This window comes from Triturus cristatus, chromosome 8 (genome assembly GCF_964204655.1).
Source record: "Triturus cristatus chromosome 8, aTriCri1.1, whole genome shotgun sequence".
Taxonomy (NCBI): Eukaryota; Metazoa; Chordata; class Amphibia; order Caudata; family Salamandridae; genus Triturus; species Triturus cristatus.
The window spans coordinates 897,933,460-897,958,398 of NC_140591.1; positions in this window are offsets into that span (position 1 = coordinate 897,933,460).

Below are 24,939 nucleotides of genomic sequence, written 5' to 3' on the forward strand. Positions count from 1 at the left end.
TTATTTGAAATCTCTCTATTTCTCTCTTCCTGTCGGAGTGCTTTTTCTGTACGTCTATGAGATTCTTTACGCCATAACTCAATGGCGTCCTTCTGTGACTGTCTGACTTTCCTTTTACATAACTCTTCTTCTACTTTCATGATGCACTCTGCATCCCAGGTCCCCGCTGCGGGCCACCTCTGACTTTCTGGTAATTCCTTGGTGTAGTCTACCCATAAATCAAGAAATAATATAGCGTCTAAGCCATGTTTATGATACATGAAGTACCCTGGAGTGTCCCTAGGAGGAATAGGAACGGCTTCTTCGAGTACCCCTTTTCTTGTTGTGATCTGTCTTAATTTCGAAAAGAGCGGCATATTGAAAACTGATCTGATACTTGATTTTGAACAAACTTAATACATTAAACACAATAATGAACAGTCATTCACACCACAATATGCAGAACGTTATTAAAACATTTAACATTTAACATTTAACTGAGCAACGATGATAATGACGATCTAAGGAAAACTTAATCACTAAACATAATACTCGACTTTAACTGGATTATTCTGAATTTATATACTTGATATACTAGATATACTGCTAAACAGTACAGATACACTGCTGAAACAGTGCAGACCGGATTTGTGTACCCAAACCCGTCTTGACCGGCACAACCTATGTGCACGTCAGAACGCCTCCCCAGTAATGGTACTCACCGGGTAGCTCGGAAACGGAAGGCCTCGGAAACTGAACTGAACTTGAACCGGACTGGACTCGACTCGAACACTTCGGACACTGGACTCGACTTGGGACTTCGGAAACTGGTGGGCCTCTGTATACCTCGGATCTTGCTCTCTCAGCTAGGCTCTGGTCGGGATACTTCGCACTTCTCACCGCCTCGTCTGGGTGTTGATCGCAGCCTCAGTCGCCCCCGCTTGACCGGAGGGAGATACAGGAAATCCTGCTGGTACGCGTTATTGTCCGTCCAGCTGTGGCAGGAGACCGGGCCTGCAACGCACCACCGGCGCGTGAGATGAGAAAGTGTCCCTGTTCGGGCGCCATTCATGTGGTAAATAATTTAATTACCGGGACTTAATTTGATACAGAAACATAATAAAATAGCTCAGTAAATAAGAGGCAGAATCCGTGGTATTAGAGGTTCGGAATGGGCTTTATTCCAGTGGTCGATTATAATCGGTTGCTCCAAGTTCCATCACCACGAAGGTTCAGGAAGTGAAGTACATACGTTATTGACAATCAATTACTTTTATACAATAGGCATTACAGTGAAGCAAATACAAGAGGCGTAACAATTGATAGTGGTGATAATATATTCGTGCGTAGCAAAAATAGGCGTAACTGGGAGTGATGAAAGAACGTCATCAGATGTGATGTCATAAGAGGGTAGTTACATGAAAGAATTTCGCAATGTCAGCAGAAATACTTGGCAGAAATGCGCGCGCAGCAGCATGACGTGTAATTGACGTGCAACTAGGGGGTGAAGGGGACTTGACATTTAGCTCTACATGTGGCGACAGAAGTCTGGAGGGTCAAGTCAACCTAATCCCAAATCATATCTAACATCCTATGTTTAAAGAACTAAGTTATCCAAAAGAGAGGTCTCTTCGAGTAGAATCTTATTCTATACTGACTATACTGACTGTTAGTGCGTGTACAAGCGTCTAAGTGTCTACACTAGATGCGAGGGCGGAAATCTTCCATAGTAATAGGGCTATGAATTACTTGCGTAAAGACAGAGAAGCCGAGCCTTTGCTCGGTAGCTGGAAGAATGTTTACTTAAACTGCTAGACAGGAATGCATCGGGCAGGGAACGGAGCAGATAACTTCGAAGGTGAAGTACAGTTTTTGGCAGACAGCAGGCTGATGTCAGGCTTCGTGAGCCGCGCAGAGAATGAGACAAAGTTCATGGTCGCAGATGCAGGCTCAGACTGGAGCTTTCAGAGGCAGAAGGCAAGAAGAGTTTGATGACAGAATCAGGGCCTACTTGCCTGGACTGTAAAATGGCATAAGTGAACCATATAAAGCCGGTGGCCTTTCATACTTAGGAATGGAATATCCGGCCTATTCATGGCGGATCTGACAGAGGACATGTTGACGGTGGACGCACATATGTTTGCGTCTTTATAACTGGAACTAGAGAGGGAACATACATGTACTTGTGATTCATACATGAAACCGTTGGGGTCCAAGATAGGGGACATAACTGATCAGAAAAATCCATATTTCCACAATATCACAAAGCTATACGCACTGCCCGCGCTTCCTTCTATGCCAAGGAAATTGACTCCAGTTCCAACCCCACAAAAACAATCTTTAATTTAGTTCAAAAGCTACAAACCGGGGGCAACCCTGCCTCGATTATTTCCTCCACCCAACAGTGCGAAGACCTCGCCACGTTCTTTACTGATAAGGTGAGGAAAATTTACAATTCCTTCTCACCAAACCCCTCCATCTACACCAGCCCTCCTAACTGCCCCTTCAAGGGACCCAGGCTCACCCATCTGCCAGCTATCTCTCACGAGGACCTAGCTAAATTTTGCAGAAGGGTGAAATCTGGCACCCCCTCAGATCCCATGAGACCAGCTTATTTTTTAGGAGCCCTAGACTTTTTTCTCCCCTCGCTGGCCACACTTCTCAATCTTTCTTTTCATCGGCTACAGTACCCACCTGTTGGAAACAAGCATGGGTAAATCCTATTATCAAGAAACCCACCCTAGACCCCACTAAACCGGAGAACTATAGGCCCATATCACTGCTCCCCTGGGTATCCAAACTGGCAGAGACCCACGCTAATACAGTACTCATGAACTACCTAGCAGAAAATAACATCTTAGACCCCTCCCAACACGGGTTTAGGCCTGGGCACAGTACGAAGTCTGCCCTTCTTTCCACCACCGAACACCTCCGGAAGATTATGGACTCCGGTCAGAGTGCTGCGCTGATACTACTCAATCTCAGCGCAGCCTTTGACACGGTTTCCCATAATATCCTTCTAAGCCGTTTGGAAAGTATTGGAATCCAGGAACTGGCACTTGAGTGGTTCCGATCGTTCCTTACGGGCAGGTCCTTCCGTGTGTCAGCCCCCCCATTTATTTCCCAACCTCAGACTATAGGCCAGGGAGTCCCGCAGGGCTCTTCCCTCAGTCCATCCCTTTTTAATCTATACATGCAGCCCCTTGCGGCAGTGGCCAGGGAATGGGATCTCACGCTGGTGTCATACGCCGACGACACACAGCTGGTAATCACCCTGACGGAGGTGCCCTCCACTTCCGCCACAAGATTTAGGGATGGACTGGCCGCAGTCGCCAACTGGATGACTGCAAACTGTTTACAACTGAATGCAGGGAAAACCGAGGTGCTACTCCTAGGCAAGAACCCCAGCTGCTGGAACGACTACTGGTGGCCCCCCCTGTTGGGCCCTACCCCCCCTCCCAAATCTTCGGTCAAAAACTTGGGTGTATGGCTCGACTCCGCACTGAACTATCAGACTCATACAAAAAAAGTAGCGGCTACCTGCATCGGGTTGCTGAGAAGCCTCAATCCTATTCTAGGCTTCTTTGACCACAAAACACGGCAGCTCATTGTCCAATCCACCATCCTGGCTAGATTAGACTACGCAAGCGTCCTACTCCTGGGCGCCAATAAAGCAGAGACAATCAGGTTCCAGCGAATACAGAACGCTGCGGCCAGAGCAATAGTAGGCCTCCCTAGAAGGTGTTCTGCTAGAGCCACCATACACAGACTCCACTGGCTTCCTTTGGAAGCCCGCATCCAATTTAAAGCCCTGTCCACGGCTTTTAAAATCCTGAAAATGGATGGCCCCGAACTCCTCTGCCTGCTTTTAACACCGTACACCCCCCAACGCCATTTGCGTTCTACGGGGCAGCACTTAGTAGTGGTTCCCCGCACGAAATTCTGCCGCATAGGGGGCCGCTCCTTCAGACTGCTGGGAGCAAAACTGTGTAACTCCCTTCCCCCCACATCCGTTGCCTCGACAACCTGTCCGCTTTTCGCAAAGCAATCAAAACTCACCTCTTCCCACCCCTATAAACCTTTCTCCCCCCCCCCCACAGGTTATGCTATGGTTCCTAGCGCCGGGACGCCCCGTTGCTGGGGCAGCTGTCGCGCTCAACAAACCTATAACATAACATAACATAACAGAGTTAAGACCTTAACCAGTAGGCCAGAGTAAGAGTTAAGACCTCAACCATTAGACCAGAGTATGAGTCTAAGACCTTAGCTATTAGGCCAGAGTAAGAGTTAAGACCTTAGCTATTAGGCCAGAGTAAGAGTTAAGACCTTAACCAGTAGGCCAGAGTAAGAGTTAAGACCTTAACCATTAGGCCAGAGTACGAGTCTAAGACCTTAGCTATTAGGCCAGAGTACGAGTCGAAGACCTTAACCAGTAGGCCAGAGTAAGAGTTAAGACCTTAACCATTAGGCCACAGTATGAGTCTAAGACCTTAGCTATTAGGCAGGAGTAAGAGTTAAGACCTTAGCTATTACGCCAGAGTAAGAGTTAAGACCTTAACCAGTAGGCCAGAGTAGGAGTCTAAGACCATAGCTATTAGGCCAGAGTAAGAGTTAAGACCTTAACCAGTAGGCCAGAGTAAGAGTTAAGACCTTAACCATTAGGCCAGAGTACGAGTCTAAGACCTTAGCTATTAGGCCAGAGTAAGAGTTAAGACCTTAGCTATTAGGCCAGAGTAAGAGTTAAGACCTAAACCAGTAGGCCAGAGTAAGAGTTAAGACCTTAGCTATTAGTCCATAGTAAGAGTTAAGACCTTAACCATTAGACCAGAGTACGAATCTAAGACCTTAGCTATTAGGCCAGAGTATGAGTCTAAGACCTTAGCTATTAGGCCAGAGTAAGAGTTAAGACCTTAACCAGTAGGCCAGAGTAAGAGTTAAGACCTTCACCAGTAGGCCAGAGTACGAGTCTAAGACCTTAGCTATTAGTCCAGAGTAAGAGTTAAGACCTTAGCTATTAGTCCAGTGTAAAAGTTAAGACCTTAACCATTAGGCCAGAGTACGAGTCTAAGACCTTAGCTATTAGGCCAGAGTAGGAGTTAAGACCTTAACCAATAGGCCAGAGTACGAGCCTAAGACCTTAGCTATTAGGCCAGAGTACGAGTCTAAGACCTTAGCTATTAGGCCAGAGTAAGAGTTAAGACCTTAACCAGTAGGCCAGAGTACGAGTCTAAGACCTTAGCTATTAGGCCAGAGTACGAGTCTAAGACCTTAGCTATTAGGCCAGAGTAAGAGATAAGACCTTAACCAGTAGGCCAGAGTAAGAGTTAAGACCTTAGCTATTAGGACAGAGTAAGAGTTAAGACCTTAACCATTAGGCCAGAGTACGAGTCTAAGACCTTAGCTATTAGGCCAGAGTACGAGTCTAGGACCTTAGCTATTAGGCCAGAGTAAGAGTTAAGACCTTAACCATTAGGCCACAGTATGAGTCTAAGACCTTAGCTATTAGGCAGGAGTAAGAGTTAAGACCTTAGCTATTACGCCAGAGTAAGAGTTAAGACCTTAACCAGTAGGCCAGAGTAGGAGTCTAAGACCATAGCTATTAGGCCAGAGTAAGAGTTAAGACCTTAACCAGTAGGCCAGAGTAAGAGTTAAGACCTTAACCATTAGGCCAGAGTACGAGTCTAAGACCTTAGCTATTAGGCCAGAGTAAGAGTTAAGACCTTAGCTATTAGGCCAGAGTAAGAGTTAAGACCTAAACCAGTAGGCCAGAGTAAGAGTTAAGACCTTAGCTATTAGTCCATAGTAAGAGTTAAGACCTTAACCATTAGACCAGAGTACGAATCTAAGACCTTAGCTATTAGGCCAGAGTATGAGTCTAAGACCTTAGCTATTAGGCCAGAGTAAGAGTTAAGACCTTAACCAGTAGGCCAGAGTAAGAGTTAAGACCTTCACCAGTAGGCCAGAGTACGAGTCTAAGACCTTAGCTATTAGTCCAGAGTAAGAGTTAAGACCTTAGCTATTAGTCCAGTGTAAAAGTTAAGACCTTAACCATTAGGCCAGAGTACGAGTCTAAGACCTTAGCTATTAGGCCAGAGTAGGAGTTAAGACCTTAACCAATAGGCCAGAGTACGAGCCTAAGACCTTAGCTATTAGGCCAGAGTACGAGTCTAAGACCTTAGCTATTAGGCCAGAGTAAGAGTTAAGACCTTAACCAGTAGGCCAGAGTACGAGTCTAAGACCTTAGCTATTAGGCCAGAGTACGAGTCTAAGACCTTAGCTATTAGGCCAGAGTAAGAGATAAGACCTTAACCAGTAGGCCAGAGTAAGAGTTAAGACCTTAGCTATTAGGACAGAGTAAGAGTTAAGACCTTAACCATTAGGCCAGAGTACGAGTCTAAGACCTTAGCTATTAGGCCAGAGTACGAGTCTAAGACCTTAGCCATTAGGCCAGAGTAAGAGTTAAGACCTTAACCATTATGCCAGAACACGAGTCTAAGACCTTAGCTAGTAGGCCAGAGTAAGAGTTAAGACCTTAACCATTAGGCCAGAGTATGAGTCTAAGACCTTAGCTATTAGTCCAGAGTAAGAGTTAAGACCTTAGCTATTAGGCCAGAGTAAGAGTTAAGACCTTAACCAGTAGGCCAGAGTAAGAGTTAGGACCTTAACCAGAAGGACAGAGTAAGAGTTAAGACCTTAACCATTAGGCCAGAGTATGAGTCTAAGACCTTAGCTATTAGGCAGGAGTAAGAGTTAAGACCTTAGCTATTATGCCAGAGTAAGCGTTAAGACCTTAACCAGTAGGCCAGAGTACGAGTCTAAGACCTTTGCTATTAGGCCAGAGTAAGAGTTAAGACCTTAACCAGTAGGCCAGAGTAAGAGTTAAGACCTTAACCTGTAGGCCATAGTACGAGTCTAAGACCTTAGCTATTAGGCCAGAGTAAGAGTTAAGACCTTAGCTATTAGGCCATATTACGAGTCTAAGACCTTTGCTATTAGGCCAGAGTAAGAGTTAAGACCTTAGCTATTTGGCCTGACTAAGAGTTACGACCTTAACCAGTAGGCCAGAGTAAGAGTTAAGACCTTAACCATTAGGCCAGAGTATGAGTCTAAGACCTTAGCTATTAGGCAGGAGTAAGAGTTAAGACCTTAGCTATTAGGCCAGAGTAAGAGTTAAGACCTTATCCAGTAGGCCAGAGTACGAGTCTAAGACCATAGCTATTAGGCCAGAGTAAGAGTTAAGACCTTAACCAGTAGGCCATAGTAAGAGTTAAGACCTTAACCATTAGGCCAGAGTACGAGTCTAAGACCTTAGCTATTAGGCCAGAGTAAGAGTTAAGACCTTAGCTATTAGGCCAGAGTAAGAATTAAGACCTTAACCAGTAGGCCAGAGTAAGAGTTAAGACCTTAGCTATTAGTCCAGAGTAAGAGTTAAGACCTTAACTATTAGACCAGAGTACGAATCTAAGACCTTAGCTATTAGGCCAGAGTACGAGTCTAAGACCTTAGCTATTAGGCCAGAGTAAGAGTTAAGACCTTAACCAGTAGGCCAGAGTAAGAGTTAAGACCTTAACCAGTAGGCCAGAGTACGAGTCTAAGACCTTAGCTATTAAACCAGAGTAAGAGTTAAAGACCTTAACCAGTAGGCCAGAGTAAGAGTTAAGACCTTACCCATTAGGCCAGAGTACGAGTCTAAGACCTTAGCTATTAGGCCAGAGTAAGAGTTAAGACCTTAGCTATTAGGCAAGAGTAAGCGTTAAGACCTTAGCTATTAGGCCAGAGTAAGAGTTAAGACCTTAACCAGTAGGCCAGAGTAAGAGTTAAGACCTTAACCATTAGGCCAGAGTATGAGTCTAAGACCTTAGCTATTAGGCCAGAGTAAGAGTTAAGACCTTAACCAGTAGGCCAATGTAAGAGTTAAGACCTTAACCAGTAGGCCAGAGTACGAGTCTAAGACCTTAGCTATTAGGCCAGAGTAAAAGTTAAGACCTTAACCATTAGGCCAGAGTACAAATCTAAGACCTTAGCTATTAGGCCAGAGTAAGAGTTTAGACCTTAACCAGTAGGCCAGAGTAAGAGTTAAGACCTTAACCATTAGGCCAGAGTACAAGTCTAAGACCTTAGCTATTAGGCCAGAGTAAGAGTTAAGACCTTAACCAGTAGGCCAGGTTACGAGTCTAAGAGCTTAGCTATTAGGCCAGAGTAAGTGTTAAGACCTTAGCTATTAGGCCAGAGTAAGAGTTAAGACCTTAACCATTAGGCCAGAGTACGAGTCTAAGACCTTAGCTATTAGGCCAGAGTAAGAGTTAAGACCTTAACCATTAGGCCAGAGTACGAGTCTAGGACCTTAGCTATTAGGCCAGAGTACGAGTCTAACACCTTAGCTATTAGGCCAGAGTAAGAGTTAAGACCTTAGCTATTAGGCCAGAGTAAGAGTTAAGACCTTAACCATTAGGCCAGAGTACGAGTCTAAGACCTTAGCTATTAGGCCAGAGTAAGTGTTAAGACCTTAGCTATTAGGCCAGAGTAAGAGTTAAGACCTTAACCAGTAGGCCAGAGTAAGAGTTAAGACCTTAACCAGTAGGCCAGAGTAAGAGTTAAGACCTTAACCATTAGGCCAGAGTATGAGTCTAAGACCTTAGCTATTAGGCCAGAGTATGAGTCTAAGACCTTAACCAGTAGGCCAGAGTAAGAGTTAAGACATTAACCATTAGGCCAAAGTACGAGTCTAAGATCTTAGCTATTAGGCCAGAGTAAGAGTTAAGACCTTAGCTATTAGGCCAGATTACGAGTCTAAGACCTTTGCTATTAGGCCAGAGTAAGAGTTAAGTGCTTAGGTATTAGGCCAGAGTAAGAGTTAAGACCTTAACCAGTAGGCCAGAGTAAGAGTTAAGACCTTCACCAGTAGGCCAGAGTATGAGTCTAAGACCTTAGCTATTAGTCCAGAGTAAGAGTTAAGACCTTAGCTATTAGTCCAGTGTAAAAGTTAAGACCTTAACCATTAGGCCAGAGTACGAGTCTAAGACCTTAGCTATTAGGCCAGAGTAGGAGTTAAGACCTTAACCAATAGGCCAGAGTACGAGCCTAAGACCTTAGCTATTAGGCCAGAGTACGAGTTAAGACCCTAGCTATTAGGCCAGAGTAAGAGTTAAGACCTTAACCAGTAGGCCAGAGTACGAGTCTAAGACCTTAGCTATTAGGCCAGAGTAAGAGTTAAGACCTTAGCTATTAGGCCAGAGTACGAGTCTAAGACCTTAGCTATTAGGCCAGAGTAAGAGTTAAGACCTTAACCAGTAGGCCAGAGTAAGAGTTAAGACCTTAGCTATTAGGCCAGAGTAGAGTTAAGACCTTAACCATTAGGCCAGAGTACGAGTCTAAGACCTTAGCTATTAGGCCAGAGTACGAGTCTAAGACCTTAGCTATTAGGCCAGAGTAAGAGTTAAGACCTTAACCATTAGGCCACAGTATGAGTCTAAGACCTTAGCTATTAGGCAGGAGTAAGAGTTAAGACCTTAGCTATTACGCCAGAGTAAGAGTTAAGACCTTAACCAGTAGGCCAGAGTAGGAGTCTAAGACCATAGCTATTAGGCCAGAGTAAGAGTTAAGACCTTAACCAGTAGGCCAGAGTAAGAGTTAAGACCTTAACCATTAGGCCAGAGTACGAGTCTAAGACCTTAGCTATTAGGCCAGAGTAAGAGTTAAGACCTTAGCTATTAGGCCAGAGTAAGAGTTAAGACCTAAACCAGTAGGCCAGAGTAAGAGTTAAGACCTTAGCTATTAGTCCATAGTAAGAGTTAAGACCTTAACCATTAGACCAGAGTACGAATCTAAGACCTTAGCTATTAGGCCAGAGTATGAGTCTAAGACCTTAGCTATTAGGCCAGAGTAAGAGTTAAGACCTTAACCATTAGGCCACAGTATGAGTCTAAGACCTTAGCTATTAGGCAGGAGTAAGAGTTAAGACCTTCACCAGTAGGCCAGAGTACGAGTCTAAGACCTTAGCTATTAGTCCAGAGTAAGAGTTAAGACCTTAGCTATTAGTCCAGTGTAAAAGTTAAGACCTTAACCATTAGGCCAGAGTACGAGTCTAAGACCTTAGCTATTAGGCCAGAGTAGGAGTTAAGACCTTAACCAATAGGCCAGAGTACGAGTCTAAGACCTTAGCTATTAGGCCAGAGTACGAGTCTAAGACCTTAGCTATTAGTCCAGAGTAAGAGTTAAGACCTTAGCTATTAGTCCAGTGTAAAAGTTAAGACCTTAGCTATTAGGCCAGAGTACGAGTCTAAGACCTTAGCTATTAGGCCAGAGTAAGAGTTAAGACCTTAACCAGTAGGCCAGAGTACGAGTCTAAGACCTTAGCTATTAGGCCAGAGTACGAGTCTAAGACCTTAGCTATTAGGCCAGAGTAAGAGATAAGACCTTAACCAGTAGGCCAGAGTAAGAGTTAAGACCTTAGCTATTAGGACAGAGTAAGAGTTAAGACCTTAACCATTAGGCCAGAGTACGAGTCTAAGACCTTAGCTATTAGGCCAGAGTACGAGTCTAAGACCTTAGCTATTAGGCCAGAGTAAGAGTTAAGACCTTAACCATTATGCCAGAATACGAGTCTAAGACCTTAGCTAGTAGGCCAGAGTAAGAGTTAAGACCTTAACCATTAGGCCAGAGTATGAGTCTAAGACCTTAGCTATTAGTCCAGAGTAAGAGTTAAGACCTTAGCTATTAGGCCAGAGTAAGAGTTAAGACCTTAACCAGTAGGCCAGAGTAAGAGTTAGGACCTTAACCAGAAGGACAGAGTAAGAGTTAAGACCTTAACCATTAGGCCAGAGTATGAGTCTAAGACCTTAGCTATTAGGCAGGAGTAAGAGTTAAGACCTTAGCTATTAGGCCAGAGTAAGCGTTAAGACCTTAACCAGTAGGCCAGAGTACGAGTCTAAGACCTTCGCTATTAGGCCAGAGTAAGAGTTAAGACCTTAACCAGTAGGCCAGAGTAAGAGTTAAGACCTTAACCTGTAGGCCATAGTACGAGTCTAAGACCTTAGCTATTAGGCCAGAGTAAGAGTTAAGACCTTAGCTATTAGGCCATATTACGAGTCTAAGACCTTTGCTATTAGGCCAGAGTAAGAGTTAAGACCTTAGCTATTTGGCCTGACTAAGAGTTACGACCTTAACCAGTAGGCCAGAGTAAGAGTTAAGACCTTAACCATTAGGCCAGAGTATGAGTCTAAGACCTTAGCTATTAGGCAGGAGTAAGAGTTAAGACCTTAGCTATTAGGCCAGAGTAAGAGTTAAGACCTTATCCAGTAGGCCAGAGTACGAGTCTAAGACCATAGCTATTAGGCCAGAGTAAGAGTTAAGACCTTAACCAGTAGGCCATAGTAAGAGTTAAGACCTTAACCATTAGGCCAGAGTACGAGTCTAAGACCTTAGCTATTAGGCCAGAGTAAGAGTTAAGACCTTAGCTATTAGGCCAGAGTAAGAATTAAGACCTTAACCAGTAGGCCAGAGTAAGAGTTAAGACCTTAGCTATTAGTCCAGAGTAAGAGTTAAGACCTTAACTATTAGACCAGAGTACGAATCTAAGACCTTAGCTATTAGGCCAGAGTACGAGTCTAAGACCTTAGCTATTAGGCCAGAGTAAGAGTTAAAGACCTTAACCAGTAGGCCAGAGTAAGAGTTAAGACCTTACCCATTAGGCCAGAGTACGAGTCTAAGACCTTAGCTATTAGGCCAGAGTAAGAGTTAAGACCTTAACCAGTAGGCCAGAGTAAGAGTTAAGACCTTAACCATTAGGCCAGAGTATGAGTCTAAGACCTTAGCTATTAGGCCAGAGTAAGAGTTAAGACCTTAACCAGTAGGCCAATGTAAGAGTTAAGACCTTAACCAGTAGGCCAGAGTACGAGTCTAAGACCTTAGCTATTAGGCCAGAGTAAAAGTTAAGACCTTAACCATTAGGCCAGAGTACAAATCTAAGACCTTAGCTATTAGGCCAGAGTAAGAGTTTAGACCTTAACCAGTAGGCCAGAGTAAGAGTTAAGACCTTAACCATTAGGCCAGAGTACGAGTCTAAGACCTTAGCTATTAGGCCAGAGTAAGAGTTAAGACCTTAACCAGTAGGCCAGGTTACGAGTCTAAGAGCTTAGCTATTAGGCCAGAGTAAGTGTTAAGACCTTAGCTATTAGGCCAGAGTAAGAGTTAAGACCTTAACCATTAGGCCAGAGTACGAGTCTAAGACCTTAGCTATTAGGCCAGAGTAAGAGTTAAGACCTTAACCATTAGGCCAGAGTACGAGTCTAGGACCTTAGCTATTAGGCCAGAGTACGAGTCTAACACCTTAGCTATTAGGCCAGAGTAAGAGTTAAGACCTTAGCTATTAGGCCAGAGTAAGAGTTAAGACCTTAACCATTAGGCCAGAGTACGAGTCTAAGACCTTAGCTATTAGGCCAGAGTAAGTGTTAAGACCTTAGCTATTAGGCCAGAGTAAGAGTTAAGACCTTAACCAGTAGGCCAGAGTAAGAGTTAAGACCTTAACCAGTAGGCCAGAGTAAGAGTTAAGACCTTAACCATTAGGCCAGAGTATGAGTCTAAGACCTTAGCTATTAGGCCAGAGTATGAGTCTAAGACCTTAACCAGTAGGCCAGAGTAAGAGTTAAGACATTAACCATTAGGCCAAAGTACGAGTCTAAGATCTTAGCTATTAGGCCAGAGTAAGAGTTAAGACCTTAGCTATTAGGCCAGATTACGAGTCTAAGACCTTTGCTATTAGGCCAGAGTAAGAGTTAAGTGCTTAGGTATTAGGCCAGAGTAAGAGTTAAGACCTTAACCAGTAGGCCAGAGTAAGAGTTAAGACCTTCACCAGTAGGCCAGAGTATGAGTCTAAGACCTTAGCTATTAGTCCAGAGTAAGAGTTAAGACCTTAGCTATTAGTCCAGTGTAAAAGTTAAGACCTTAACCATTAGGCCAGAGTACGAGTCTAAGACCTTAGCTATTAGGCCAGAGTAGGAGTTAAGACCTTAACCAATAGGCCAGAGTACGAGCCTAAGACCTTAGCTATTAGGCCAGAGTACGAGTTAAGACCCTAGCTATTAGGCCAGAGTAAGAGTTAAGACCTTAACCAGTAGGCCAGAGTACGAGTCTAAGACCTTAGCTATTAGGCCAGAGTAAGAGTTAAGACCTTAGCTATTAGGCCAGAGTACGAGTCTAAGACCTTAGCTATTAGGCCAGAGTAAGAGTTAAGACCTTAACCAGTAGGCCAGAGTAAGAGTTAAGACCTTAGCTATTAGGCCAGAGTAGAGTTAAGACCTTAACCATTAGGCCAGAGTACGAGTCTAAGACCTTAGCTATTAGGCCAGAGTACGAGTCTAAGACCTTAGCTATTAAGCCAGAGTAAGAGTTAAGACCTTAACCATTATGCCAGAATACGAGTCTAACACCTTAGCTAGTAGGCCAGAGTAAGAGTTAAGACCTTAACCATTAGGCCAGAGTACGAGTCTAAGACCTTAGCTATTAGTCCAGAGTAAGAGTTAAGACCTAAGCTATTAGGCCAGAGTAAGAGTTAAGACCTTAACCAGTAGGCCAGAGTAAGAGTTAGGACCTTAACCAGTAGGACAGAGTAAGAGTTAAGACCTTAACCATTGGGCCAGAGTACGAGTCTAAGACCTTAGCTATTAGGCCAGAGTACGAGTCTAAGACCTTAACCAGTAGGCCAGAGTAAGAGTTAAGACCTTAACCATTAGGCCAGAGTATGAGTCTAATACCTTAGCTATTAGGCAGGAGTAAGAGTTAAGACCTTAGCTATTAGGCCAGAGTAAGCGTTAAGACCTTAACCAGTAGGCCAGAGTACGAGTCTAAGACCTTCGCTATTAGGCCAGAGTAAGAGTTAAGACCTTAACCAGTAGGCCAGAGTAAGAGTTAAGACCTTAATCTGTAGGCCATAGTACGAGTCTAAGACCTTAGCTATTAGGCCAGAGTAAGAGTTAAGACCTTAGCTATTAGGCCATATTACGAGTCTAAGACCTTTGCTATTAGGCCAGAGTAAGAGTTAAGACCTTAGCTATTTGGCCTGACTAAGAGTTAAGACCTTAACCAGTAGGCCAGAGTAAGAGTTAAAACCTTAACCATTAGGCCAGAGTATGAGTCTAAGACCTTAGCTATTAGGCAGGAGTAAGAGTTAAGACCTTAGCTATTAGGCCAGAGTAAGAGTTAAGACCTTATCCAGTAGGCCAGAGTACGAGTCTAAGACCATAGCTATTAGGCCAGAGTAAGAGTTAAGACCTTAACCAGTAGGCCATAGTAAGAGTTAAGACCTTAACCATTAGGCCAGAGTACGAGTCTAAGACCTTAGCTATTAGGCCAGAGTAAGAGTTAAGACCTTAGCTATTAGGCCAGAGTAAGAATTAAGACCTTAACCAGTAGGCCAGAGTAAGAGTTAAGACCTTAGCTATTAGTCCAGAGTAAGAGTTAAGACCTTAACCATTAGGCCAGAGTACGAATCTAAGACCTTAGCTATTAGGCCAGAGCATGAGTCTAAGACCTTAGCTATTAGGCCAGAGTAAGAGTTAAGACTTTAACAAGTAGGCCAGAGTAAGAGTTAAGACCTTAACCAGTAGGCCAGAGTACGAGTCTAAGACCTTAGCTATTAGTCCAGAGTAAGAGTTAAGACCTTAGCTATTAGTCCAGTGTAAAAGTTAAGACCTTAACCATTAGGCCAGAGTAAGAGTTAAGACCTTAACCAGTAGGCCAAAGTAAGAGTTAAGACCTTAACCAGTAGGCCATATTACGAGTCTAAGACCTTTGCTATTAGGCCAGAGTAAGAGTTAAGACCTTAGCTATTTGGCCTGACTAAGAGTTAAGACCTTAACCAGTAGGCCAAAATAAGAGTTAAGACCTTAACCATTAGGCCAGAGTACAAGTCTAAGACCTTAGCTATTAGGCCAGAGTAAGAGTTAAGACCTTAACCAATAGGCCAGAGTACGAGTCTAAGACCTTAGCTATTAGAGCAGAGTAAGCGTTAAGACGTTAACCATTAGGCCAGAGTACGAGTCTAAGACCTTAGCTATTAGGCCAGAGTAAGAGTTAAGACCTTGGCTATTAGGCCAGAGTAAGAGTTAAGACCTTAACCAGTAGGCCAGAGTACGAGTCTAAGACCTTAGCTATTAGGCCAGAGTAAGAGTTAAAGACCTTAACCAGTAGGCCAGAGCACGAGTCTAAGACCTTAGCTATTAGGCCAGAGTAAGAGTTAAGACCTTAGCTATTAGGCAAGAGTAAGCGTTAAGACCTTAGCTATTAGGCCAGAGTAAGAGTTAAGACCTTAACCAGTAGGCCAGAGTAAGAGTTAAGACCTTAACCAGTAGGCCAGAGTAAGAGTTAAGACCTTAACCATTAGGCCAGAGTATGAGTCTAAGACCTTAGCTATTAGGCCAGAGTAAGAGTTAAGACCTGAACCAGTAGGCCAAAGTAAGAGTTAAGACCTTAACCAGTAGGCCAGAGTATGAGTCTAAGACCTTAGCTATTAGGCCAGAGTAAGAGTTAAGACCTTAACCATTAGGCCAGAGTACAAATCTAAGACCTTAGCTATTAGGCCAGAGTAAGAGTTAAGACCTTAACCAGTAGGCCAGAGTAAGAGTTAAGACCTTAACCATTAGGCCAGAGTACGAGTCTAAGACCTTAGCTATTAGGCCAGAGTAAGAGTTAAGACCTTAACCAGTAGGCCAGAGTACGAGTCTAAGAGCTTAGCTATTAGGCCAGAGTAAGTGTTAAGACCTTAGCTATTAGGCCAGAGTAAGAGTTAAGACCTTAACCATTAGGCCTGAGTACGAGTCTAAGACCTTAGCTATTAGGCCAGAGTACGAGTCTAAGACCTTAGCTATTAGGACAGAGTAAGAGTTAAGACCTTAGCTATTAGGCCAGAGTAACAGTTAAGACCTTAACCAGTAGGCCAGAGTAAGAGGTAAGACCTTAACCATTAGGCCAGAGTACGAGTTAAGACCTTAGCTATTAGTCCAGAGTAAGAGTTAAGACCTTAACCATTAGGCCAGAGTACGAATCTAAGACCTTAGCTATTAGGCCAGAGCATGAGTCTAAGACCTTAGCTATTAGGCCAGAGTAAGAGTTAAGACTTTAACAAGTAGGCCAGAGTAAGAGTTAAGACCTTAACCAGTAGGCCAGAGTACGAGTCTAAGACCTTAGCTATTAGTCCAGAGTAAGAGTTAAGACCTTAGCTATTAGTCCAGTGTAAAAGTTAAGACCTTAACCATTAGGCCAGAGTAAGAGTTAAGACCTTAACCAGTAGGCCAAAGTAAGAGTTAAGACCTTAACCAGTAGGCCATATTACGAGTCTAAGACCTTTGCTATTAGGCCAGAGTAAGAGTTAAGACCTTAGCTATTTGGCCTGACTAAGAGTTAAGACCTTAACCAGTAGGCCAGAGTAAGAGTTAAGACCTTAACCATTAGGCCAGAGTACAAGTCTAAGACCTTAGCTATTAGGCCAGAGTAAGAGTTAAGACCTTAACCAATAGGCCAGAGTACGAGTCTAAGACCTTAGCTATTAGAGCAGAGTAAGCGTTAAGACGTTAACCATTAGGCCAGAGTACGAGTCTAAGACCTTAGCTATTAGGCCAGAGTAAGAGTTAAGACCTTGGCTATTAGGCCAGAGTAAGAGTTAAGACCTTAACCAGTAGGCCAGAGTACGAGTCTAAGACCTTAGCTATTAGGCCAGAGTAAGAGTTAAAGACCTTAACCAGTAGGCCAGAGTACGAGTCTAAGACCTTAGCTATTAGGCCAGAGTAAGAGTTAAGACCTTAGCTATTAGGCAAGAGTAAGCGTTAAGACCTTAGCTATTAGGCCAGAGTAAGAGTTAAGACCTTAACCAGTAGGCCAGAGTAAGAGTTAAGACCTTAACCAGTAGGCCAGAGTAAGAGTTAAGACCTTAACCATTAGGCCAGAGTATGAGTCTAAGACCTTAGCTATTTAGGCCAGAGTATGAGTCTAAGACCTTAGCTATTAGGCCAGAGTAAGAGTTAAGACCTGAACCAGTAGGCCAAAGTAAGAGTTAAGACCTTAACCAGTAGGCCAGAGTATGAGTCTAAGACCTTAGCTATTAGGCCAGAGTAAGAGTTAAGACCTTAACCATTAGGCCAGAGTACAAATCTAAGACCTTAGCTATTAGGCCAGAGTAAGAGTTAAGACCTTAACCAGTAGGCCAGAGTAAGAGTTAAGACCTTAACCATTAGGCCAGAGTACGAGTCTAAGACCTTAGCTATTAGGCCAGAGTAAGAGTTAAGACCTTAACCAGTAGGCCAGAGTACGAGTCTAAGAGCTTAGCTATTAGGCCAGAGTAAGTGTTAAGACCTTAGCTATTAGGCCAGAGTAAGAGTTAAGACCTTAACCATTAGGCCTGAGTACGAGTCTAAGACATTAGCTATTAGGCCAGAGTACGAGTCTAAGACCTTAGCTATTAGGACAGAGTAAGAGTTAAGACCTTAGCTATTAGGCCAGAGTAACAGTTAAGACCTTAACCAGTAGGCCAGAGTAAGAGGTAAGACCTTAACCATTAGGCCAGAGTACGAGTCTAAGACCTTACCTATTAGGCCAGAGTACGAGTTAAGACCCTAGCTATTAGGCCAGAGTAAGAGTTAAGACCTTAACCATTAGGCCAGAGTACGAGTCTAAGACCTTAGCTATTATGCCAGAGTAAGGGTAAAGACCTTAACCAGTAGGCCAGAGTAAGAGTTAAGACCTTAACCAGTAGGCCAGAGTAAGAGTTAAGACCTTAGCTATTAGGACAGAGTAAGAGTTAGGACCTTAGCTATTAGGCCAGAGTAAGAGTTAAGACCTTAACCATTAGGCCAGATTATGAGTCTAAGACCTTAGCTATTAGGCCAGAGTAAAAGTTAAGACCTTAACCAGTAGGCCAGAGTAAGAGTTAAGACCTCAGCTATTAGGCCAGAGTAAGAGTTAAGACCTTAACCAGTAGGCCAGAATAAGAGTTAAGACCTTAACCATTAGGCCAGAGTACGAGTCTAAGACCTTAGCTATTAGGCCAGAGTAAGAGTTAAGACCTTAACCAGAAGGCCCGAGTAAGAGTTAAGACCTTAACCATTAGGCCCGAGTACGAGTCTAAGACCTTAGCTATTAGGCCAGAGTACGAGTCTAAGACCTTAGCTGTTAGGCCAGAGTAAGAGTGAAGACCCTAACCAGTAGGCCAGAGTCAGAGTTAAGAACTTAGCTATTAGGCCAGAGTAAGAGTTAAGACCTTAACCATTAGGCCAGAGTACGAGTCTAAGACCTTACCTATTAGGCCAGAATACAAGTCTAATAACTTAGCTATTAGGACAGAGTAAGAGTTAAGACCTTAACCAGTAGGCCAGAGTAAGAGTTAAGACCTTAGCTATTAGGCCAGAGTACGAGTCTAGGACCTTAGCTATTAGGCCAGAGTAAGAGTTAAGACATTAGCTATTAGGCCCCAGTAAGAGTTAAGACCTTAGCTATTAGGCCAGAGTACGAGTCTAAGACCTTAGCTATTATCCCAGAGTAAGAGTTAAGACTTTAACCAGTAGGCCAGAGTACGAGTCTAAAACCTTAGCTATTGGGCCAGAGTAAGAGTTAAGACCTTAACCAGTAGGCCAGAGTAAGAGTTAAGACCTTAACCATTAGGCCAGAGTATGAGTCTAAGACCTTAGATATTAGGCCAGAGTAAGAGTTAAGACCTTAGCTATTAGGCTAGAGTAAGAGTTAAGACCTGAACCAGTAGGCCAGAGTAAGAGTTAAGACCTTAGCTATTAGGCCAGAGTAGGAGTTAAAAGCTTAACCATTAGGCCAGAGTACGAGTCTAAGACCTTAGCTATTAGGCCAGAGTATGAGTCTAAGACTTTAGCTATTAGGCCAGAGTAAGAGTTAAGACCTTAACCAGTAGGCCAGAGTACGAGTCTAAGACCTTAGCTATTAGTCCAGTGTAAGAGTTAAGACCTTAGCTATTAGGCCAGAATACGAATCTAAGACCTTAGCTATTAGGCCAGAGTACGAGTCTAAGACCTTAGCTTTTAGGCCAGAGTAAGAGTTAAGACCTTAACCAGTAGGCCAGAGTACGAGTCTAAGACCTTAGCTATTAGGCCAGAGTACGAGTCTAAGACCTTAGCTATTAGAGCAGAGTAAGCGTTAAGACCTTAACCATTAGGCCAGAGTACGAGTTAAGACCTTAACCAGTAGGCCAGAGTACGAAGCTAAAACCTTAGCTATTAGGCCAGAGTAAGAGTTAAGACCTTAGCTATGAGGCCAGAGTAAAAGTTAAGACCTTAACCATTAGGCCAGAGTACGAGTCTAAGACCTTAGCTATTAGGCCAGAGTAAGAGTTAAGACCTTAACCATTAGGCCAGAGTACGAGTCTAGGACCTTAGCTATTAGGCCAGAGTACGAGTCTAAGACCTTAGCTATTAGGCCAGAGTAAGAGTTAAGACCTTAGCTATTAGGCCAGAGTAAGAGTTAAGACCTTAACCATTAGGCCAGAGTACGAGTCTAAGACCTTAGCTATTAGGCCAGAGTAAGTGTTATGACCTTAGCTATTAGGCCAGAGTAAGAGTTAAGACCTTAACCAGTAGGCCAGAGTGAGAGTTAAGACCTTAACCAGTAGGCCAGAGTAAGAGTTAAGACCTTAACCATTAGGCCAGAGTAAGAGTTAAGACCTTAACCATTAGGCCAGAGTACGAGTCTAGGACCTTAGCTATTAGGCCAGAGTAAGAGTTAAGACCTTAGCTATTAGGCAAGAGTAAGCGTTAAGACCTTAGCTATTAGGCCAGAGTAAGAGTTAAGACCTTAACCAGTAGGCCAGAGTAAGAGTTAAGACCTTAACCATTAGGCCAGAGTGTGAGTCTAAGACCTTAGCTATTAGGCCAGAGTAAGAGTTAAGACCTTAACCAGTAGGCCAAAGTAAGAGTTAAGACCTTAACCAGTAGGCCAGAGTACGAGTCTAAGACCTTAGCTATTAGGCCAGAGTAAGAGTTAAGACCTTAACCAGTAGGCCAGAGTACGAGTCTAAGACCTTAGCTATTAGGCCAGAGTAAGAGTTAAGACCTTAACCATTAGGCCAGAGTACGAGTCTAAGACCTTAGCTATTAGGCCAGAGTAAGAGTTAAGACCTTAACCATTAGGCCAGAGTACGAGTCTAGGACCTTAGCTATTAGGCCAGAGTAAGTGTTATGACCTTAGCTATTAGGCCAGAGTAAGAGTTAAGACCTTAACCAGTAGGCCAGAGTGAGAGTTAAGACCTTAACCAGTAGGCCAGAGTAAGAGTTAAGACCTTAGCTATTAGGCCAGAGTAAAAGTTAAGACCTTAACCATTAGGCCAGAGTACGAGTCTAAGACCTTAGCTATTAGGCCAGAGTAAGAGTTAAGACCTTAACCATTAGGCCAGAGTACGAGTCTAGGACCTTAGCTATTAGGCCAGAGTACGAGTCTAAGACCTTAGCTATTAGGCCAGAGTAAAAGTTAAGACCTTAACCAGTAGGCCAGAGTCAGAGGTAAGACCTTAACCATTAGGCCAAAGTACGAGTGTAGGACCTTAGCTATTAGGCCAGAGTAAGAGTTAAGACATTAGCTATTAGGCCCCAGTAAGAGTTAAGACCTTAGCTATTAGGCCAGAGTACGAGTCTAAGACCTTAGCTATTATCCCAGAGTAAGAGTTAAGACTTTAACCAGTAGGCCAGAGTACGAGTCTAAAACCTTAGCTATTAGGCCAGAGTAAGAGTTAAGACCTTAACCAGTAGGCCAGAGTAAGAGTTAAGACCTTAACCATTAGGCCAGAGTATGAGTCTAAGACCGTAGCTATTAGGCCAGAGTAAGAGTTAAGACCTTAGCTATTAGGCTAGAGTAAGAGTTAAGACCTGAACCAGTAGGCCAGAGTAAGAGATAAGACCTTAGCTATTAGGCCAGAGTAGGAGTTAAAAGCTTAACCATTAGGCCAGAGTACGAGTCTAAGACCTTAGCTATTAGGCCAGAGTATGAGTCTAAGATTTTAGCTATTAGGCCAGAGTAAGAGTTAAGACCTTAACCAGTAGGCCAGAGTACGAGTCTAAGACCTTAGCTATTAGTCCAGTGTAAGAGTTAAGACCTTAGCTATTAGGCCAGAGTAAAAGTTAAGACCTTAACCATTAGGCCAGAGTACGAGTCTAAGACCTTAGCTATTAGGCCAGAGTAGGAGTTAAGACCTTAACCATTAGGCCAGAGTACGAGTCTAAGACCTTAGCTATTAGGCCAGAGTACGAGTCTAAGACCTTAGCTTTTAGGCCAGAGTAAGAGTTAAGACCTTAGCTTTTAGGCCAGAGTAAGAGTTAAGACCTTAACCAGTAGGCCAGGGTAAGAGTTAAGACCTTAACCAGTAGGCCAGAGTACAAGGCTAAGACCTTAGCTATTAGGCCAGAGTAAGAGTTAAAACCTTAGCTATTAGGCCAGAGTAAAAGTTAAGACCTAACCATTAGGCCACAGTACGAGTCTAAGACCTTATCTATTAGGCCAGAGTAAGAGTTAAGACCTTAACCATTAGGCCAGAGTACGAGTCTAAGACCTTAGCTATTAGGCCAGAGTACGAGTCTAAGGCCTTAGCTATTAGAGCAGAGTAAGCGTTAAGACCTTAACCATTAGGCCAGAGTACGAGTTAAGACCTTAACCAGTAGGCCAGAGTACGAAGCTAAAACCTTAGCTATTAGGCTAGAGTAAGAGTTAAGACCTTAGCTATTAGGCCAGAGTAAAAGTTAAGACCTTAACCATTAGGCCAGAGTACGAGTCTAAGACCTTAGCTATTAGTAAGAGTTAAGATCTTAACCATTAGGCCAGAGTACGAGTCTAGGACCTTAGCTATTAGGCCAGAGTACGAGTCTAAGACCTTAGCTATTAGGCCAGAGTACGAGTCTAAGACCTTAACCAGTAGGCCAGAGTACGAGTCTAAGACATTAGCTATTAGGCCAGAGTAAGAGTTAAGACCTTAGCTATTAGGCCAGAGTAAGAGTTAAGACCTTAACCAGTAGGCCAGAGTAAGAGGTAAGACCTTAACCATTAGGCCAAAGTACGAGTCTAAGACCTTAGCTATTAGGCCAGAGTACGAGTTAAGACCCTAGCTATTAGGCCAGAGTAAGAGTTAAGACCTCAACCATTAGGCCAGAGTACGAGTCTAAGACCTTAGCTATTATGCCAGAGTAAGGGTAAAGACCTTAACCAGTAGGCCAGTGTGAGAAGTTGGCCTGGCATATGCTGTTCCTAGTTATAGGGACACCTTGCACCAGTCCAATTCGACTCCTATTGATGATAGGTTTAAGACAACCTTTAAGAAAGCTATCCTAGTGGTAGCTGTGGAGAGCAGCCTTCAGGCTAAGTCTTGAAGGAGTGTTAAGCTTATTGTTTTACCATAATAACCTCTTGAATAACCAAATGAAAGAGTAGCCCACACAGGTATATATATAAAATATATGTATTTATTCTAGACAGAATCCCACAGACACTTTATGTGGCTAGTGGCAAAGTTACAATTCAAACAAGCATTTCTAAACACAATAAATAGCACAGAAATCAATGGGCCCCAGGGGGGGACCAAACCATATACTAAAATAGTGGTATAAGAACCACGACAATTCTACAGGCAATGCCTAGGGCATTCAGGATCGCTGGCCCCTTAAGAATCCACCCACAGTTAAGAGGAAGGGGACCCACGGGAGGCGTGTGCAGTGCGAGAAGCTGCTGTCGGGATCGCAATGTTAGCCTATGGAGAATGTCGCGGTTGAATAATTAAGGTTTAAGGACACTTCTAACAACAGTACAAAGTTAAGGCTTGGGACTTAAGGCTTTGGAGAGCCCACCACCACGGAAGTACCGAAGTACCACTGTTACCTGCCCCAGGGAAGCCGGGTGCATAGGTCGATTCTGGTGTCGGGTCGCGGGCTGATTTTCTATGGAAAAGGAGTCCAAACTGCTGCTAGCTGGAAGTGTCGTTGAAGTCGTGAAGGTTAAAGTTGAAGAAAAGACAAAGATGAACCTGAAAGCAGAGGGGACAGAGTCTGGGTCACAGCACAGTGACCAGGGAGCTCACAGGAAGGAGCTCGTGGATGTCGGGTGCTTCAGGTGTGGAAGGTACAGCTGGGCTCTGCAGTCACGGGCTCCGGGAGGCTTCAAGGAAGGCCAGCTTCTGGAGGGCGACTGTCCCACGTCGGCTGAGGGTCGCTGCGGTGTTAGTGTCCCGATTGGATCCACTAAGCATTGGCAACCGCAACCCACGCAAGATGAACAAAGCAGCTGCTGGTGCAGACCCACGGGGTCTGAGGGTGCTCTCCTTTGCAGGGAGCGTAGAGCAGGCCTGGAGCAACCAGGGGAACTCTTAGAAAGGAAGATTGTCCTCCGTCAGGGCCCACAAGTCGAGAGACAAGGGACCGCGGAAGGCAGCAAAATGGAGTGCGTAAAAGGGCTCCCACGGGCCACCGGAGCGGGCCAGGGAGCTGAGGGTCGGCACAAATGCTGCGTGAAGGTTGGCTCAAAAATGGGCCAAAGCACGACTTCCCCACTGGTCGGGGTCGGGTGCTGGACAAGAGGTGGCCGGTGTCTCGGGGTATGCGGGGATCTCGGCACCCACGTGGTCCAGGGTGCTCAGACTTGCTGGGCACGCTCACAGGACGCTGGGATGCACTGGAGACCCACCTCGAGGTTGCTGGAAGGCGTCGAAGGTCGTGAGAGCAACGAAGTTCCAACCGGGTATCCTGTAGTCTTTTAGGTGCCTGCCAAGCAGGGGGATAACTCCTTTATCCCAAGGGAGATTTCTTCAGTCAGCTGGGCAGCAGCTCGTCGAAGGTCAGTTCTGTGAAGTCCTGTACGAATCTAAGGCTCTAGGGCAAAGTTATTCCCATATATCCCCAAGATTAGGGGATGGTCCAAAATAGAGCCTACCAATCAGAGTAGAGGCGGGAAAGGGTGACTACACCCACTCCCCTTTGTGTGTTTCCCGCCTGGGCGAGGGGCAGGATGCCCCTGAACCGGTTCCAAGCGGTGTATGCAGAATTGGGGCTCTGCAGCTGCCTACGTGCAACTCTGAATGGACTTTTGGTGCACCCACCCTGTTCCAATCCACATATCCTGTCTGGGGAGGTGCTGGCACCTCCCTGCCACAGGAGCCCTATTGTCCAGATGGCGAGGCTGGGGTTTTCCCCAACAACAGCCAGCCAGAGTCGTGTAGGTGGCGAACAGTAGCCATTTTGTGGTACATGTGCACTTTTAAATTGGTGTCTAAAATATACCGCTTTTCCCATATCACCCTCCTAGCAAGGGGGAATCGTGCCCCCATGCCCATGGCTGGACTGGGGGTATGATTCCTTCATGTTTGACACCAAACACGATATGGTTCTGTGTAGCCAGTCCCAAGTTACAGCGATGACGCAATAACTTATAATGCGGTAGAGTATATGGTATGGCTACACTACAAACAACCCAGTAACGGTGTTACGAAGGTTGCAGAGAGGTCCTACTCATGTAGGGGTCCCCCCTCACACATACCTCAGCACCCAGCCCTGTAGGATTACCAGGGCCTGCCAGAGGGGTGACCTATGAGAGTATATGTGTTGTAATGGTATGGGACATAGGGTACCTACGTCCCTGTAAGGGGTGCTAGCACCACCTTACCCAGGCTACAGTAGTGGCCTGGTGGTGTCAGTTTGGGTGGCTGTCCCAGGGTGGCACAATAAGTGCTGCAGCCCTGGTAGGCCTACTGGGGGACCCATGCCCTGGGTACCTAGGGTACCATCTACAAGGGACTGGAAGGGCATGCCCAGCATCCAGTTATGTTTGTACCTAGAGTACTCACAACAGTTTTAGGGAGAAAGCAGATAGGCTGGGGTCCTGGATAGCAGGATCCCAGCCAGACTAGTCAAAAACCACTTAAATACCAGGCAAAAAGTTGGGGGCAACCATTAGTCAGATTCCACTCTCCTACATAACCCC